We start from the raw sequence: 19,407 nt of genomic DNA, 5'->3' as shown, positions 1-19,407 counted from the left end.
AACAACGAGAAATGCAACAACATGCTCAACCAACAACCACAATTCTACAGATTTCAAATGTCACCAAGGGACATCATGGACCAATTCCGGAGAATGAAGCCACTAGACAACCATCACAATCCAAATGCGTTTATCAAAGCGGTCGAAACCAAGATTTCTCTCTGCGGCACAGACCAGGAACTCATCCAACATTGTATCAACATTATAGCAAACGAAAAAATACTGGGCACAGCTGGAAAAAGAACAAGAGAGCTGGAGGACAACTCATCGTGGGACGCGATTAAGGCCAAAATTCTTCAAGGATCTCGTCCAAGGAAGATATACGCAGAGGTATTCAATTTTTGTAGGACGGTCAAAATATGTAATCCTAATGAATTATTTATAATTTTCGAAAAATGTAAGGCAGACATAAATGAAATATACATATTTGACCCTTTAAAACCGGGCATTTACAAACCTGAAAATGTAGATAGGGACCTTGTTGATATAATGTTAGAGAAAATCAATGGGCCTATAAGGGCACATATAACCGAAACGGAAACATTAGATGATATTATCGTTAAATATTCAAAGTTAAAATTGCTTCAGGACAAAAGAGCTATAGATTATAGCCATCGAAAATATGTCGATAAAAACAAAGTAAATTACGAAGGTTTCAAGAAAAATTATAGATCTTATGAACATAATAAAATTTCAGACCATAGACGAACCAAACCAACAAACGACATTAGACAACAAAGCGGGAACAATAACAATTATATTCGTAATAGAAATTTCAATCGTAACAATTACAACAATCGGAATAATTGCGATTACGGGTATAACAATTCTACAAATAAAATACAACCAAATTTACCGAGACAAACTAAAATCCAAGTACAAGTCGTTTGTCCAATAATTCAAATTTCATGGAAATTGGCAATGGTGAAGAAAAAGAATTTAACACCGCCTCAAACCCTCAAGTCCCCATAATAACAGTAACAATAGGAAATCACAGACTTAAATGCCTAATATACACAGGAGCAACAACTAGCATTATAAAACCAAACGCTCTATACGAAAAATTTCAGAAGGAAAAATTTTCCAAACCGTTATGATAATGAACTATCAACGGAATTAATGAATTAAAATATAAAATTGTAACACCTTTTCCGAAAGAATTTAACGTCTTAGGTACTTTATCATGGAAAGTAATTGATTTTAACAGCAACAAATACGAAGCTATTATAGGACAAAATTTTCTTATTCCTTTTAAAGCTAAAATTGATGTAGAAAACACATTTATTAATATATTAGGAAACATAATTGATTTTGATTAACGAATTGATATGAAAAACTTAAACTTGAATCATTTATATATCGATGAAAGCCATTCGACAAAAGATCTATTACAAATTATTTTTCAAAGAAGGAGATAAACTTTCTTTTTCGCATGAAATCAAACATCAAATTATTACAACAAACGATAGACCCATTTATTCGAAAATTTATAGGTATCCCCAAGTTCATGAATTAGAAATACAAAAACAAATAAAAGAAATGTTAGAACATAATATAATTAGAGAAAGCAACTCCGCTTACAACAGCCCTTTGTAGATAGTCCCCAAAAAGGTGGTGCAGACGGAAATAAAAAATGGCGTATCGTCGTCGATTACAGGAGATTAAACGAAATTACTATTATCGATAAATTCCCGATACCTAATATTTATGGTATTATGGATAAACTAGGAAGAGCACAATACTTTTCCTCTATCGATCTCGCGAAAGGATTTTACCAATTACTGGTAGATGAAAACAATAGAAAGAAAACAGCGTTTTCTACTCCGTTAGGACATTATGAATTCTTAAGAATGCCATTCAGCCTTAAAAATGCTCCATCGACATTCCAACGTCTTATGAACTCAGTACTTCGAGATTTTATAAACAAGATATGCGTTGTATATAGTACTTAGACGACATTTTGATTTTTAGTACTTCTTTGTTAGAACATATAAATAATATGCGGAAAATTTTTCCAAAACTGAAACAAGCAAAATTGAAAATACGTTTAGAAAAGTGCAGCTTTTTAAAGAAAGAAACAGACTTTCTAGGCCATATACTAACTCCTGAAGGAATAAAACCAAATCCAAATAAAGTTGAAGTTATCCAAAAACTAAAGTTACCAATTTCTCAAAAGCAAATAAAACCTTTCTTAGGCATTACCGGTTTCTATAGAAAATTTATAAAAGACTATTCTAAAATAGCTTATCCTATGGTCGCATATCTGAAAAAATATGCCAAAATTAACGTTAATAACCCAAGTTATATAACCGCTTTCGAAAATTTAAAAAATATTATTACAAATCCCCCCATTTTAAGGCATCCAATTTTTACAAAAAGATTTAAATTAACTACAGACGCCAGCAACTTTGCTATTGGTGCAGTTCTCACACAAGACGATCACCCAATTTCATATGCTTCACGCACATTAAATACTCACGAGAAAAACTACTCAACCATTGAAAAGGAACTATTAGCAATAGTGTGGTCAGTAAAACACTACATAACCTATTTATATGGAAGACAATTCGATCTAAAAACAGATCATCAACCACTTAAATAGCTACAGAAGAAAAATTCTGGTAAGGATATAAGTCCAAGACTTCAACGTTGGCTAGTACAATTAGGAGAGTACGATTCAAAAATCGATTATATAACCGGTAAAGAAAATAAAATAGCAGATTTTCTAAGTCAAATTAACAATGATGAAATAAACATGGTGAATTCCGAAAATTTGGGAATGAGCGTTAACAAAATGTTGCAAATAAAAGATTTAAACGCTGTTGAACAACAAGACCAAACAATGCTTTCAATAGAAGTCCAAACTAGCTATTCTCATGAAGAAAATCTTTATAATCACTTTAACATTCTCAATACAGTCGTAAATCGTTTTAAACAGCAATTAATTTTGGTAGAAACAAAAGAAAAAGAAGCAGAAAATATTTTCAAAAACAAACGCATTTTTATCGATATAAGAGATATTAACTCTCAATTAATATTGTAAATAAACATTTTGAGAAAGATAAGATCGCTATATATTTTGAACTTAATGAAAAAAACATAATGAAGTGGAACAAATACTTTTAAATTCTTTCGCAAACAATTAAAATATCTCTTTTGTAAATTGTACAAACTTTGCCAAAGACATCGAAGATAAATACGAACTAAAGAGACAAATATCCTTTTTCCATAAAATCGATTCCCGTTTCTACTCGAGAATCGAGTTTTCTCGTAAAATAATCGATTTTTCGAATGTCAAGAACCGATTCTTAATCGACTTCGACTACTGGAGTTCGATTCCGAAAAATCGATTATTTTACGAGAAAACTCGATTTTTTTTTATAAAAAATGTTTTTTTTTTCCATGTAATTTATATGGAAAACAGAAAATTTGAAATAGGCACCTCTTAATATTAATATTAAGAGCTCATCTTTTGAGTGACTTTTTTTTACACATTTTCGAAAGTTTTGAGCCTGTTTTTCAGTTGAAAAAAAAAGGTTGCCTCAGGATGACACACCCTAGTAAACAGTCATTTATAATATTTATCTATCGATAAATTTTCAAAACATATCATTTCTTTGCATTTACCCGATAGAAATAGTCAAACGATCATAAATAAAATTAATGAATTTTTTTCAATTAAAGGCCATATAAAAAAGTTTGTTTTCGATAATGAATTTAATTCAAAACCAATCCGGGAATTTTTAAATAGAGAAAATATAGAATTTATGCCACTAAACCACATAGCCATACGGGAAATTCAGATGTAAAAAGAATAAATAATACTCTTACCGAACGTATCAGAACACTAAATTTAGACGAAAAAGTTCCAATTACCATTCAAATGTGTAAAGCCGTAAAACTTTACAACAATTCATTTCATACCACAATAAAAGCTACTCCTTTAGATGTTCAAAACAACAAAGTTAACCACAACATAATTAAAAACCGGTTAGAAGAAGCAAAATTGAAGATCATTTTTAAACATAACACAAGAAAGGAAAAATACTTAGAAAAAAGGAGAGAAGGTTTTATTCGAAATTACAAAAGCGTTAGACACAAAGAAGAACCAAAATTTATTAAAAGAAATCTAGAAAACGTACATACCTCAAATATTAAACGTCCTTTTAAATTTGCAAATGACAACAATGATAATAGAAACTATAACGACAATTAACCCATTTTAAACACAAATCTATCCCCTTCAGTGTAATGCACAATATACTTGTATGTCTTTAAAAAGAAAAAAAAATATACCTTTTTTTTTAATTCCGAATATATGTATATAACCTATATTCCCTTCGATCGTCTCAATTTTAATAAATATATACTTACCATTGCTGCAAAAAAAAATTGTAAAAATATAAAACAATAATTACCTATCATAATTTGTATTAATATTAATACAAAGCAACGTTTCTTTTGTTTAAGCACTATACATATGTAGATACGCTAAGCTATTAAAATCATATTTAAAACAACTCCAAATTAAAAATGTTTCAAATTACACATTTATAAAAAAAACTACTGAATTATGCTTAATGTCGTACTAACATAGAATTGGGTTCCACATTAGGCTTAGTTGTGGAATAAGAGAGTGAGCGTATTTCAAGTATGCTAACGCCAACTCAACTAAAAACAGAAATATATATAGAAGAGGAACCCGATACCCCAATCGATGACGATGGAGCAGACGTTCCATTGCCCGACCATGAAGAAGTTCGAGCAATTGCCCGCCTGAAAAACCACAAAGCGGCAGGGGGCGATAGATAGCCGGCCGAGCTATTCAAACACGGCGGCGAAGAGCTGATAAGGAGCATGCATCAACTAAAAACAGAAATATATATAGAAGACGAACCCGATACCCCAATCGATGACGATGGAGCAGACGTTCCATTGCCCGACCATGAAGAAGTTCGAGCAATTGCCCGCCTGAAAAACCACAAAGCGGTAGGGGGCGATAGATAGCCGGCCGAGCTATTCAAACACGGCGGCGAAGAGCTGATAAGGAGCATGCATCAGCTTCTTTGCAAAATATGGTCGGACGAAAGTATGCCCAACGATTGGTATTTAAGTGTGCTATGCCCAATCCATAAAAAAGGAGGCCCCACAATCTGCACCAACTACCGTGGGATTAGCCTCCTCAACATCGCATATAAGGTTCTGTTGAGCGTATCGTGTGAAAGATTAAAGCCCACCGTCAACAAACTGATTGGACCTTATCATTGTAGTTTTAGACCTGGTAAATCAACAACCGACCAGATATTCACCATGCGTCAAATCTTCGAAAAGACCCGTGAAAGGAGAATCGACACACACCACCTCTTCGTCGATTCCAAAGCTGCTTTCGACAGCACGGAAAGGAGCTGCCTTTATGCCGCGATGTCTGAATTTGGTATCCCCGCAAAACTAATAAGATAGGGAAGGACCTCTCCGAGCCGTTCGATACCAAACGAAGTTTCAGACAAGGCAACTCCCTGTCGTGTGGCTTCTTCAATCTGCTGCTGGAGAAAATTATTCGAGCTGCAGAACTTAATCGAGCAGGTACAATCTTTTATAAGAGTGTACAGCTGCTGGCGTATGCCGATGATATTGATATCATCGGCCACAACACCCGCGCCGTTAGTTCTGCTTTCTCCAGACTGAACAAGAAAGCAATGCAAATGGGTCTGGCAGTGAACGAGGGCAAGACGAAACATCTCCTGTCAACAAACAAACAGTCGACGTACGCGCGACTTGGCTCTCACGTCACTGTTGACAGTCATAACTTTGAAGTTGTAGATAATTTCGTCTATTTAGGAACCAGCATTAACACCACCAACAATGTCAGCCTGGAAATCCAACGCAGGATTACTCTTGCCAACAGGTGCTACTTCGGACTGAGTAGGCAATTGAAAAGTAAAGTCCTCTCTCGACGAACATGAGCCAAACTCTATAAGTCGCTCATAATTCCCGTCCTGCTGTATGGTGCAGAGGCTTGGACGATGACAACAACCGATGAGTCGACGTTGCGAGTTTTCGAGAGAAAAGTTCTGCGAAAGATTTATGGTCATTTGCGCGTTGGCCACGGCGAAAATCGCACTCGATGGAACGATGAGCTGTACGAGATATACGACGACATTGACATAGCTCAGCGAATTCAAAGACAGCGGCTACGCTGGCTAGGTCATGTTGTCCGGATGGGTGAAAACACTCCAGCTCTGAAAGTACTCGACGCAATACCCGCTGCTGGAAGCAGAGGAAGAGGAAGACCTCCACTCCGTTGGAAGGACCAAGTGGAAAAAGACCTGGCTTCGCTTGGAATATCCAATTGGCGCCACGTAGCGAAGAGAAGAAACGACTGGCGTGCTGTTGTTGACTCGGCTATAATCGCGCAAGCGGTGTCTACGCCAGTAAAGAAGAAGATACATATATATATATAATATATATACTCGTATACATAAGTATATATAAACAAGCTAATATGGAACGACAAAACAGTTAATCCTAATATTAGAAGAGAGGAATGTTAGTCCAGTTAGCATTAGGATAAGTAGTAAGAAAACTAATAAGAAATGGAAAGTTATTTAGTCCTATGATTCACTTTAATAAAGACGGTCGTGTGAAAAAAAAGGCCGAAGCTTTTTTTTATTTTCCTAAACCATAACTTGAGTGCCAAGTTGAGAGTGCGACAGTTTGATGACAGGAAATATTTCGTCTTGCCTTCTTTCTCCACCAGACCCATTTGCTTCGCTGCCTTATCCATTCTGGAGAAAGCAGAACTAACGGCGCGGCTGTTAAGGCCAATGATATCAATATCGTCAACAAACTCCAACAGCTGTACATTCTTTAGTTCTCGGTTTAGTTCTGCAGCTAGAATTATTTTCTACCGAAGTAGTCACACCAAAGAGAGTCGCTTTGTCTGAAACCTTGTTTGATATCGGAGAGGTCCTGACGAAGCTTTTGGTGTTGCTCAACGTGGCATAAAAGCAGCTACTTTTCGTGCTGTCAAAGGCAGCATTGAAATCGACGAATGGTGATTGTCGATTCTCTTTTCCCTGGTCCTTTCCAAGATTTGGCGCATGGTGAATATCTGGTTAGTTGCTGATTTAACAGGCCTAAAGCCGCCTTTTGTTAGTTGTAGCATCTTTTCGTGGAATTTTCGAGCATTGCCCTTGTCGGCCAGCTTGTCAAGCTCATCATACTCACACATTTCGGCCTCTCTCTTTGTTTGTCTGCAAATGTGTCTTGCTTCCTTCTTCAGCTCTCAGGACCTCTCCACTGAGACATGGCCTTCGTCATCGTAGTAGCTGTTCTTTTGCATTTTCCGAAAACCAAGCCGATTAGGAAACCGTTATGTAGCAAAAATTCGTCATACAAAAATGAGACTTGTTTAGCACGTCATTGAGATAATTTGCATTCATCTACTCAAGATCTCCCTTTGTGAAATTTCCTAAAGGGCTGACAGACGGATTACTCAGTCTGTTTGTCAGATAGGAAATATATCACATTATCACAGCTGATTTAGATATCTCTAACCCTAAAAATGCAAATATTAAACAAATAAGAAATGAAAATTTAAAGCAATTTTAAGTAAAATTAAATATATATAAAATAAAAAAAAAATATGTGGAGTGAGGCTGTCGTATCCTACATAACGCAGTTGTGGCGAGAAAAAATGCTAATATCGGCTTTTTATTAATCTCCAACGTCAATGAGAACAGTCTAAATTAGTATATGTGACCTGGTCTACGGAAAGGGGGCTTAGGTGTCAAAACAATTAATGAGATAACGAGAAACTGACGAAACGACGTTTATTTTTAACAGCTGTTTCCCAAAAAAACTAGTTTTCGCACGTTAGCTCCCTTTTCGTAGACCAGGTCGCATATAGTAAAAATTCAGGGGTGCAATGGGGTATAGTCATGCTTCTGCAGTTACAGTCGTATGACCCAATTCCTTAACTTGCTTCCTCGCCGTGTACCCAACCGGGGCGTTAGCCAACCCGTGTGGAGCCTGAGGTTACAACTAAAACAGAGGAAGCTTCAGCGGAACCACTCCGACATTTTCGGTTTAAGAGTTTGCTGAAGTCTAATGCTCTTACATCTTGCTGTATAAATGTGTAGAAAACTTTATGTACTCGCCTAGCGAGGTTATGTGCTCGGTATGGGACCCTCACGGAAATTCATTTTATGAAAAAGAAAAAATAGCCTCGGATGAAATACCCTACTTTTGATGACGATCATAGCAAACGTAATAATTTCAAATAGGCAACTCGATATAAGGAAACTGTAGAACGCCATTTCAAACTACTTACGTACAGCGGAATCATTGGTTTTAACATCAAAAGAACTGCTGGTCATGTCGCCGTGGAGAGAAAGCTGACAACCTAGTTGAAGAAGGAAGTGAGACACGTTTGCAAGCCAAATGCGTGAATGTGAAGAGTTTGACAAGCTGACCAACAGGAGTATTGCTTGAAAATTCAACGAAAAGAAGCGGCGACTAAAGGAAAGTTTTAAGTCCGAAGCATACTTTTGTAGGGCCCAAAGTTGTGGTCTAGTGGTCAACTGCTGCCGTATGCCGATGATATTGATATCATCGGCCTCAACACCCGCGCCGTTAGTTCTGCTTTCTCCAGACTGGACAAGGAAGCAACGCAAATGGGTCTGGCAGTGAACGAGGGCAAGACGAAATATCTCCTGTCATCAAACAAACAGTCGTCGCACTCACGACTTGGCACTCACGTCACTGTTGACAGTCATAACTTTGAAATTGTAGATAATTTCGTCTATCTTGGAACCAGCGTAAACACCACCAACAATGTCAGCCTAGAAAACCAACGCAGGATAACTCTTGCCAACAGGTGCTACTTCGGACTAAGTAGGCAATTGAGAAGCAAAGTCCTCTCTCGACAAACAAAAACCAAACTCTATAAGTCACTCATAATTCCCGTCCTGCTATATGGTGCAGAGGCCTGGGCGATGTCAACAACAGATGAGTCGACGTTGCGAGTTTTCGAGAGAAAAGTTCTGCGAAAGATTTATGATCCTTTGCGCGTTGGCCACGGCGAATATCGCATTCGATGGAACGATGAGCTGTACGAGATATACGACGACATTGACATAGAAAACACTCCAGCTCTGAAAGTATTCGACGCAGTACCCGCCGCGGGAAGTAGAGGAAGAGGAAGACCTCCACTCCGTTGGAAGGACCAAGTGGAGAAGGACCTGGCCTCGCTTGGAATATCCAATTGGCGCCACGTAGCGAAAAGAAGAAACGACTGGCGCGCTGTTGTTGACTCGGCTATAATCGCATAAGCGGTGTCTAGGCCAATTAAGAAGAAGAAGAAGAAGGTTGATGTTCAGAGCATACCAAAGTTATGGAGGGAACACTTCTTATGATTGCTGAACGGCGAAGAAAATGTAACATCTGGAAATGGCGAGCCTTATTTCCCAAATTTTGATGGTGGAATAGATATTCTATTGTCCGACTTTGACGAGGTTCAAATAGCAATTACCCGGCTGAAGAACAACAAAGCGGCAGAAGCCGATGGGTTATCGGCAGAGCTATTCAAATTCGGCAGCCTTCGGAAAAGGTGCATGCATCAGCTTCTTTGCAAGATAAGGTCGAATGAAAGCATGTCCGATGATTGGAACCTAAATGTACTCTGCCCAATCCACATAAAGGTGGACCCCACAATCTGCCCCAATGACCTTAGGATAAGCCTCCATAATATCGAATATAAAGTCTTATTAAGTATATTGAGTGAAAAACTGAAGCTCGCCGTTAACAAACTGATTGATCACACCAAAAATAATATCAGCCTTGAAATCGGACGCAAAACGACCCTCTCCAACAGTTGCTACTTTGGACAGAGTAGGCAATTGAAAAGTAAAGTCCTCTCTCGTTTAAACGCTACTAGTCCCTCACCATTCTCGTCCTGCTATGTACATGGGGCGGAGGCATTGGTCTAAACAATTACTTCGGAGATTACATTACTGTCTTAGAAAATAATCTATACCAAATTTCGTGAATATATCTTGCCAAATGCAAAAGTTTTCCATACCATCACTAAATTCCGATAGTTCAGTTTATATGGCAGCTATATGCAATAGTAAGCCGATCAATTTCATCGTATATTACATTATTATCTTAGAAAATAACCGGTACCAACTTTTGTGAAGATACATTGTCAAATGTGACAGTTTTCCATACAATAACTTGATTCCGATCGTTCAGTTTGTATGGCCGATATCGGCAGTTCCGACAAATGAGCAGCTTCTTGAAGAGAAAATGACGTTTGCAAAATTTCAAAACGATATCTTAAAAACAGAAGGCTACTTCGTATATATTCAAACAGACGAACATGGCTAAATCTACTCAGCTCAATATACTGATCATTTATACAATATATAGTATATACTTTATAGGGTCTCCGACGCTTCCTTCTGGGTGTTACAAATTTCGTGGCAAACTTAATATACCCTATTTAGAGTATAAATATCCTAATCGTGCAGAATCAGTGGACGTGGACAATCAGTTCAAATAATAAATAACCTCGGGCCTTTACAAACAAATCAAGCATAGGCTAGGAGTAACAGATAGTTTTGGCAAACCAATTATCAACAAACAAATATACTAAAGAGCCAAAATGAAAGTGCACAAGCAAGCACATAGCCTCAACCAAAAATTCAAAGAATTAATAACATTGGTGAAAATCATATTATAAAAACAGATATGAAAACCGAGCAAGTAATTAGAAGTTTAAAAGATACGGGGTATACGAACTGGAATTTATAATAACAAAAACATATTACTAATTAAAAGAGGGTAAGAACCATTAATAGTTCACCATTATAAAATATTTTCATAATATTAATCTATTGAGCCTTCTTGTGTTTTTATGAAATTGATAACTTAGAGAGCGATCTCTTAATTGGAATTAATTTTTTTAAATAAAATCGGAGCCACAGTTGATACGACGGCTGCTATATATATGTATTTCTGGCCTAATAATGCAAATAGGAATATTTATCAACGAAAATGTTTTTTTTTCTGTTTTTCTCGTCCTGGAAGGCCCACACGGTCGATTGTTGTTTTGTTTCGGGCTCATACGCATAGATCCATGATTCGTCACCTGTGACGATCTTATAAACGTCTTTTGAAGCACCGGGATCGTATTTTTTCAGCATTTCTTTACACCAATCCACACGAGCCTTTTTTTGAGCGATTGTCAAATTGTGCGGGATCCAACGAGAACAAACCTTTTTTATGGCCAGGTGTTCATGCAATATCGAATGTATGCTGGTGGGAGAAATGCATAGGCATGCCTCTATCTGAATTCGTTGTAACAGTTTTTCACAGAGCTATAGGATGGTGCTTCATAGCCATACAAAGAGTTTAGTTCATCGATGCACTCTTGTCGTGATAATCCACGTCGAAAGTTGTAAAAAATGATCGCACGAAAATGTTCACGAGTTAATTCCATTTTTTGGCCGAGATTATTTTTTTAATTCCCTGTAAATAAAACAATTCACGATTAAATGACAAAACGTTCTGAGTGATGTTATGCTAAAAAATGTCAAACTTTCCAATGGAAATGTCAGATTGCACCTGGCAACACTTAGTGTTGCCTAGTCCAGCAATATATATAGCAGCCTACATATGTATCGGAAAATAATTTATGAAAATAAAAAAATAGAGATAATACATTTTCTCAATGATTTAATTTTTATTAAGAACTTTGGGACAAGAAAGTCCTAAGGCGCCAACCGAAGAAAGTACCGGCAATATTAAAAATAAAAAAACTTTAAAATTGAAGAACAGACAAGTTCTACAACGTCTGCCGAAGGCAGTATTATATTAAAAAAAAAATTCCAACAAAAAAAAGCCAGCTGAAGTTTTATACCAGCAGAATAAAAATAATAAATAAAAACAAATATTGTGGAACCAAAATGTTGTACTATATATACAACGGCAGCCGATAAATTTACCGGCAACATGAATGATAACTATTCGATATTGGCTGAAAGAGGATGTGAATGTTGATAATGATTTTTATTCGGTAAAACATCCCGAAAAGTCAAACAGTGAAAATCAAGATGAAGAATTAACTGAGCTTCAAACACATTTAAAGAAAAAACTGTTTAAATATATTCAGACAATAATACAAGCATGTATGCAATAGGAGAAAGAAATAAAATAAAAATACAAATAGTCGCAGAAGACTTAAAATAAAGGGAAAAGGGAAAGGAAATAAAGTAAAAATACTAAATAGAAATATAATAATAAATAAAGACTATCTTCTTCTTCTTAATTGGCGTAGACACCGCTTTCGCGATTATAGCCGAGTTAACAATCGCGCGCCAGTCGTTCCTTCTTTTCAACAGTGACGTGAGAGCCAAGCCGCGAGTGCGACGACTGTTTGTTTGATGACAGGAGATATTTCGTCTTGCCCTCGTTCACTGCCAGACCCATTTGCGTTGCTTCCTTGTTCAGTCTGGAGAAAGCAGAACTAACGGCGCGGGTGTTGAGGCCGATGATATCAATATCATTGTCTTGTCTGAAATCTCGTTTGGTATCGAATGGATCGGAGAGGTCCTTCCCGATCTTGACGGAACTTTTGGTGCTGCTCAACGTCAGTTTACACAGCCGTATTAGTTTTTCGTGGATACCAAATTCAGACATCGCGGCATAAAGGCAGCTCCTTTTCGTGCTGTCCAAAGCAGCTTTGAAATCGACAAAGAGGTGGTGCGAGTCGATTCTCCTTTCACGGGTCTTTTCCAAGATTTGGCGCATGGTGAATATCTGGTCGGTTGTTGATTTACCAGGTCTAAAGCCACACTGATAAGGTCCAATCAGTTTGTTGACGGTGGGCTTTAATCTTTCACACAATACGCTCGACAGAACCTTATATGCGACGTTGAGGAGGCTAATCCCACGGTAGTTGGCGCAGATTGTGGGGTCTCCTTCTTTATGAATTGGGCATAGCACACTTAAATGCCAATCGTTGGGCATACTTTCGTCCGATCATATTTTACAAAGGAGCTTATGCATGCCCCTTATCAGTTCTTCGCCGCCGTGTTTGAGTAGCTTGGCCGGCAATCCATCAGCCCCTGCTCCTTTGTTGTTCTTCAGGAGGGCAATTGCTATTCGAACTTCTTCGTGGTCGGGTAATGGAACGTCTGCTCCATCGTCATCGATTGGGGAATCGGGTTGGCCTTCTCCTGGCGTTTTGCGTTCACTGCCATTCAGCAGGCTCGAAAAGAGTTCCCTCCATAATTTAAGTATGCTCTGGGCATCGGTGACCAGATCACCTTTGGGGGTTCTATAAGATAATGCTCCGGCAGCCGCATTTTATCGTAGAATTTTCGAGCATTGCCCCTGTCGGTCAGCTTATCAAGCTCTTCGCACTCACGCATTTCGGCCTCTTTCTTTTTCTGTCTACAAATGCGTCTCGCTTCCCTCTTCAACTCTCGGTATCTCTCCCATCCCGCACGTGTTGTGGTCGATCGTAACGTTGCGAGGTAGGCAGCCTGTTTTCTTTCCGCTGCGACACGGCACTCCTCGTCGTACCAGGTGTTCTTTTGCATTTTTCGAAAACCAATGGTTTCGGTTTCAGCTGTATGTAAGGAGTTTCAAATGCCGTCCCACAGTTCCCTTATACCGAGTTGTTGACGAGTGCTCTCAGAGAGCAGGAGTGCAAGCCGAGTAGAAAATCGTTCGGTTGTCTGTTGTGATTGCAGTTTCTCGACGTCGAACCTTCCTTGTGTTTGTTGGTGTGCGTTTTTTGCTGCACAGAGGCGGGTGCGAATCTTAGCTGCAACAAGATAGTGGTCCGAGTCGATGTTGGGACCTCGGAGCGCACGCACATCTAAAACACTGGAGACGTGTCTTCCGTCTATCACAACATGATCGATCTGGTTGGTAGTTTTTAGATCCGGAGACAGCCAGGTAGCTTGATGAATTTTCTTATGTTGTAATCTAGTACTATAGATAACCATATTTCGGGCCCCAGCGAAGTCGATCAGCCTCAACCCATTTGGGGATGTTTCCTCGTAAGAAAAAACTAAAAGTGCAGACAACGCGATTAAGCTGCTCAATCAAAGTAAATATATAGTTTGACTAAAAAAATATAATACAAAAAAGAAACAAAGATAAATTCAGTTTCAAAAATATTCAGAACGCAGAGTTCCTAAAAAAAAACAAAACAAACAGTGTGCCAAGCGTACAGCAGTGGCAGCAAAGGCAAAAGCTAAACAGCCACAGTAGCAACAACAACATCTAGTTAGTTCTAAGTAAATCCTATATTTTGAAACGATAACGAACAGACTTGAATAACATATCGTATATTTGTTGAAGAAAATCAAAGAGGAGATGATGTTTTTGAGCAAAGTGGACTTAAAAATGTCCTAGAAATGTATTATAATGAAATATACCTAAAAGAAGGTACAGAAAATTAACCCCTTATTGCAGTGAATGATTTCAAGATGTTGGCACATTCAGAAATGAACACGGTTAAATAATTAATTTAGCAGCGGGTTAAATTCTCAATACTTTATTGCGTTAGTATTATTGAAAACTGTTTGCTTGACACAAAACAAGAGATAAGTACAATCAGCACTCATGCGATATTTATAGCAGTAAAACGGAATTTAAAATACCTTAACTTTTGAAATATGAACAAATAGAAGTGAATGCCAAAACAGTATTGCCAGATCAGACTTAATACTATAGGGAAATAGTCTTAAAACTAACGTAAGTAATCCCAAACATCCTGCCGTTTGAGTCGGTCGACTCGAAATCCTTCTACTCCGGTAAAATACATTGTTAGTGTTCTGCTCGTTTGTCCTGATGAGCGTTCAAGAGCGTTTTGTTCCGATTCGTAGTGTGATATCATCGACACCGAATGTGATGAACGGCCTAACGGCTCTAATCCTCTGTCTGTTATCTTTTGTGACGACGACATACAAAACAGTTATGGTTAAAACTCCTGACTGCGAACCTGTCATCCAGAATCCAGACACGGCGACGATGAATGTGTAATGAGTAGCGCTCCTGCATGCAGTGTTGCCTCATGTGCCTAATGTAGTAAAAGCTTGACCAACGGGAATCGTTGATCATGTCCTAGTTTGGTGTTTTCAATGCATCCTCCAACACGTATGTTTCGGTTCTTGTTTATAAATGGGTTTAAAGGTATAATTCGACTGGAAGATGCCAAACCTGAACTAGACTTCAATTGTCGGATTTCATCTGCAAAACGTTCCTCTTGCACCAAACGGATTATAGTGTACGTCGCACATAAGAGCATTTGGTCTCGAAAACCGGACAAAATTATTTAAAATGATTTTATGAATGAAAATAATAAAATTGCGTGATTAAATATAATAATGCAATATATTAAAATAAAATGAGTAAGGAACGACTAAGTTCGGGTGCAACCGAAAATTTTATATTGAATATATTTGAGAAGGGGGTAGTGCGAAACCAGAATTTATCTATTTTTGCTTATCTCACATACTATTAATATGTCACATACTCAAAAAAATGTTCCCTCGGTTTCATTTAGGTATCTTACATACAATCAGCAATCATATGAAGCAAGGTCATGTGGATGTCAGAAAATCTTGGTATTAGTTATATAGGCAGGGGGATTGTGTTGGAAGGGTCAAGTTTTTCCGCAATTGTATCTATTTTAGGCGCAAAGATACACTGTTATGAATAAAATATGTTCTGCATTTTTCATTGAGACTTGACTCAAATATTGGCGGATATATCCAACATAAAGGGACCTAGAAGTTCTAAAATCTTTCTATTAGATATATGGGGGCTCAGGAAAATATTGACCCGATTCAACCCATTTTTGACACAATTACTATTGTCAGAAAAGGATTCTGTGTGAATTTCAATCTCATATCTCACACATTGAACGATATTTTCGGTCAAAAGACAACTATTGGTATCGAGTTCCCATATTCGGTACCTAGGGGCTTGAAGAGTTTTGGTTGGACTTAGACAATTTTTGGTCAAAAGGTGGCTTATTTAAGGAAATTATTACCGCAAAATTTTATTCCGTTATATTAATTAATTCTTTATTTTTGTACTGGAAAGTGAAAGAATCAAATGGAATTTTAAATTGTGTTATAATTGGAAGTAGGCGTGGTTGTAGTCCGATTTCGCCCTTTGAAGTGAAGAAGTGACACAGGAAAATGAAAATAATGTTACGTTCCAAATTTTGAATTCGAAATCGGTCAGAATAATTAAGCAGGATTTCAGTACTTAATAAAAAAATAAATACACACATAATAAATACTGGCATGTACATATGTTGTCTTGAATCCATAAAAAATATTTTCAAGAATTCCGTTCACGCAATAAAAAAAACACTTGCAATTTCGAGAACAATGGAGAGTTTCGCAAATAAGCACGTACGTTCTGATCGAAGTTTAGGTTCCGACTACTTGTGTGGCAATATAGCGGCCTGAAGGTCATTCATTTAATCGGTTCATTGTAGAACGGTTATTTAGGTACCAAAAAAATCAATTTTGAGTACCATCGCTGAAGTTTTTAATTTTCAATTTTGTCCAGTTTTTGAGGGTAAATGCTCCTATGTGCGTCGTTCAGTTCCTGAGGAACGATCACCAGTTGATGAAAGTGTCGACGCTTTCTTAACCATTGCGGTATAAAGGCCAATGTTCGCAACAATCGAGTAATACTACTGAATCGTTCAAGTAACAAAATAGCGTGCCCGTTGGAACGACGATTATATAACGGATGTGATGCGAATACAACCGATTTGTTCGTATTTAAGATTTCCCAAGGCATATGGACCCGCTGTTGCTTAAGGGGTTGTCGGCTTTGGATTGGCAGCGAGGAGCCTAGCCACTGCGGCTAGTACTTACGACCACAATTTCGGCAATTGCCAGATGAACACTGTCGAATAGAATGACACATACGTAAACAGTTGTAACCCAATTTCAATCTCTTAAGGGCTTCAAATCACAAGTCTCTAAAATTGAGATTTAAATTAGAGGCAATTTCTAATATTTGAGACGATTTTACAATTCTGTAAGTGACAGTCACAAAAATCTATTACATTTAATTATCAAAATAAATATGTTGATAACAGATATTAAATTTTCTATATCACAGCCAAAAAGCATAATTACCAAAAAAAAAATAAAAATATATGTATGTTGACTTTGTTTCAGAATATTTATGAAATATAAATATGATGATGTCTATTCAGTATATTCAAAATTGCAAACAAGAGCTCTTTTTAGTTTTGTGACCTGCTAACTATGAGGTCACAAATTTGAGATAATATTTTGTGACCAAAGACTCGAAACTGTGTTGTGAATGCGACTGTTGCAACACGGCGATCACTTTAGAGGCCAAATACTGGGACACGTGTGCCACGGCGCGTTATCGTGACGCTGTCTCCGGTGGAACGAATTTTTTGTGGATTATTCCACGGCTATCAAAAAAGGCAATAATCATCTCGACTGATCTCCCACTCCGCGCCTCGTCTTCCACACATTCACGCCCTTCCTTAAACTCTTTGTGCCATCGAAACACCTGGGCACGACTAAGAGCACTATCAATTTTAGCGTACGTTTCCGAAGCTGTTTCGCCCAAACTGGCGCAAAATTTTATCGCGACGCGTTGCTCTTGATTTCGTTTTTCCATTTTCGTGACGAACACTACAAACACACGTCTACTCAACTTGACACAGCAGGTGAACTAAACAAGCTAGAGCGATGGTACACATATCAATGGAGAGTGGAGGGATGCCGGAAAAAGAGAAAGGGATACTCAAGGTCACAGTTTTACCACCGCACTGTGTTGCGGCTAGTGGAAAAGTAACTTTTCTCCGATTATTTTTTTCAGTGTTTTTAATGATGCAATTTTGTCACAGACATTCCAAGTAAACAAAAAACACATAAAGCTTATTTTTATGTTGGCCCGTTGATTTTTAATTGATTTTAGAAATCAAATATACAAAATTTTCACGAAAAGAGGGGATTTCAGGGCTGTATTCAAAATGATCTCATTTGATTTTGGTGACAGATATTTTGATTCGGAAAAAAAATCTGCCTTCGGACAAGTATCTTCTGTAAAATAAAGGAATGTTGTTTGAGACATTTTCATATGCACCTTTTTTAGAGCGAAAACCCGTCTAAAGATCCATTTTTCCTTTAAATTTGGGTTAGATAAGCAATATCTAAAAAGTCCCAGAGAGTCCCAGTTCCAAACTACTACAGAAATGTTACATAATTTGTTTTCAACGAACTGTGAAAAAATCAGCTGCCCATACTTGCCCTCCTGGGAGTTATAGCGATTTTAGTATATCACTCTCAGTATTTATTTCATAGAAATAGAACGGAAATTCTTGGAATAACTTATTGAATAATTTAATCATATTGGTTTTTGGGTGACTTTCCGTCATCCCACGTCAAATTTTTATTATTTTCAGACCGGTTTCGGCTAATCGCCATCTTTTCTTTTTTGTCACTAATTAGTCCGCATGCGTGTCCATCTTTATATAGTGTTTTCTTTTAGTTTGTGGTGGTACCTTTCTCTCTCTCTGTTGTTTTACTATTTTATTCTTTCTCTTTCGCTCTCTCTTTCTCCCCCTTTGTTTTTATAAAACTTCTGGGTATAAGATAGACTGCGATAAGTTCTCTAAGTACGGAAAAGAAACTGCTGGTCTCTATGTAAAGAAATATTCGTGGCATTATATGCCACCAACTGTCCACAAGATTCTTATTCATGGAGCTGAAACAAATCGTTAATTTTTGGTCCCCATTGGGCAACTATCAGAAGAAGCATTGGAAGCAGGAAACAAGGACTTCAGAAACACAAGGCTTTACCATGCGAGGAAAACATCAAGAAAAGACAATTGTGAAAACATATTACATTATCTGCTCGCCAATTCTGATCCCGCAATCACAAGTAGGAGAATACTGAAGGAGAAGAAACACCTGAAATTATCAGAGGAAGCAATGAACTTATTGGTAGATGACTGATAATTTGTAATTTTTCTGTAGAATGCAATAAAATGTGCCTGTGTTATAAAATAGTATCTTCAATTTTTTTTTTATTCTACATCTATTCTAGCACTCCACAAAAATGAGCATAACTCTCTTAAAACTGAAGCTATTGACTTCAAACCGGTATCAAATTAAAGCTTTTATTGCCACCTTTCAAATAAGAAATGAAATAGATTTTGGTTTTATATAAAATTTCAGAGTTTTTCAACAAATATCAAAAAATCATAAAAATTTTACATTTATAATTCTTGTTCGGACTACCCTATACTTTATTTAAAAAACTAATCATAGAGTATTTATCAGAAATAAAAGAAGAATTAAAATAAATTTTTTTTGTAAA

The 19,407-nt window shown here is 37.2% G+C and overlaps 1 protein-coding gene across 14 annotated transcripts in view; it reads right to left on the bottom strand.

The window, feature by feature from the left end:
* The window catches only part of LOC105233578 (FERM domain-containing protein 5), a 753,696-nt gene that overhangs the window by 693,250 nt on the left and 41,039 nt on the right, over positions 1-19,407 (bottom strand). Inside the window, exon 2 of one of the 14 annotated variants that reach the window (XM_049462601.1) lies at positions 7,228-7,558. The exons of the other annotated variants lie outside the window; for them this stretch is intronic. The gene's annotated coding sequence lies outside the window, so the exon portion shown is untranslated. The remainder of the gene's footprint in view (positions 1-7,227; positions 7,559-19,407) is intronic. 14 annotated transcript variants of the gene reach the window in all.

The sequence above is a fragment of the Bactrocera dorsalis genome, chromosome 1 (assembly GCF_023373825.1).
Source record: "Bactrocera dorsalis isolate Fly_Bdor chromosome 1, ASM2337382v1, whole genome shotgun sequence".
Lineage (NCBI taxonomy): Eukaryota > Metazoa > Arthropoda > Insecta > Diptera > Tephritidae > Bactrocera > Bactrocera dorsalis.
Note: the sequence above shows the minus strand (reverse complement) of the source record. Positions and strands in the feature narration are given on the sequence as shown.